The sequence below is a fragment of the Bison bison genome, unplaced genomic scaffold, assembly GCF_000754665.1.
Source record: "Bison bison bison isolate TAMUID 2011002044 unplaced genomic scaffold, Bison_UMD1.0 scf7180017863702, whole genome shotgun sequence".
NCBI classification, from domain to species: Eukaryota; Metazoa; Chordata; class Mammalia; order Artiodactyla; family Bovidae; genus Bison; species Bison bison.
The window spans coordinates 3,398,775-3,399,258 of record NW_011494274.1 but is presented as its reverse complement, the minus strand read 5'-3'; the positions used below and the strand labels follow the sequence as shown (position 1 = coordinate 3,399,258).

General features: G+C 69.2%; 1 long non-coding RNA gene across 1 annotated transcript in view; it reads left to right on the top strand.

The window, feature by feature from the left end:
- Positions 1-227: 227 nt before the first annotated feature.
- Positions 228-484, top strand: part of LOC104983942 — a 50,151-nt gene continuing 49,894 nt past the window's right edge. The window contains exon 1 of the long non-coding RNA XR_824696.1: positions 228-363. This is a non-coding gene — a long non-coding RNA (uncharacterized LOC104983942). The remainder of the gene's footprint in view (positions 364-484) is intronic.

The window sequence follows — 484 nt, the reverse complement described above, 5'->3', positions numbered from 1 at the left end:
CCATCCTGTGGCGCAGGCTGGCTGTCCCGCCTAGGCCTCCAGGAACCCGGGTTTTCTAAGGAGACGCGAGGACACGAAGGGCCCGCCCCCTGCGGGCGGAGCGCGGCACCAGGGGGACTGGCGAGCTGGCCAATGGGAGGCGGGAACGGCGGCACAGCGTGGAACCGCCTGGCGAGCTGGCCAATGGGAGGCGGGGATGGCGGCACAACGTGGAGCTGCTGCAGAATGTAAACATAGCGCTGCGCGCCGCGGACCGCGTGTGTCGCAGCGCGCCCCACCCAGGCCTTCTGGGACCCCTGGAGCCCCACGACGGCCACGCTCAGGGATGCCTGTCTTGCAGTTTGCTCCAGCGCCCCCGCCGAGGTATGCATCAACCCTCATTTTCCCCGCCCTCTGCTCTGCGGACTCGGTCACGGCTCTTCGTGGGGGTGGGTCCCTCCATCCCGTGTCACCCAGCCCCTGCCGGCAGCTTCCCATTCAGTGG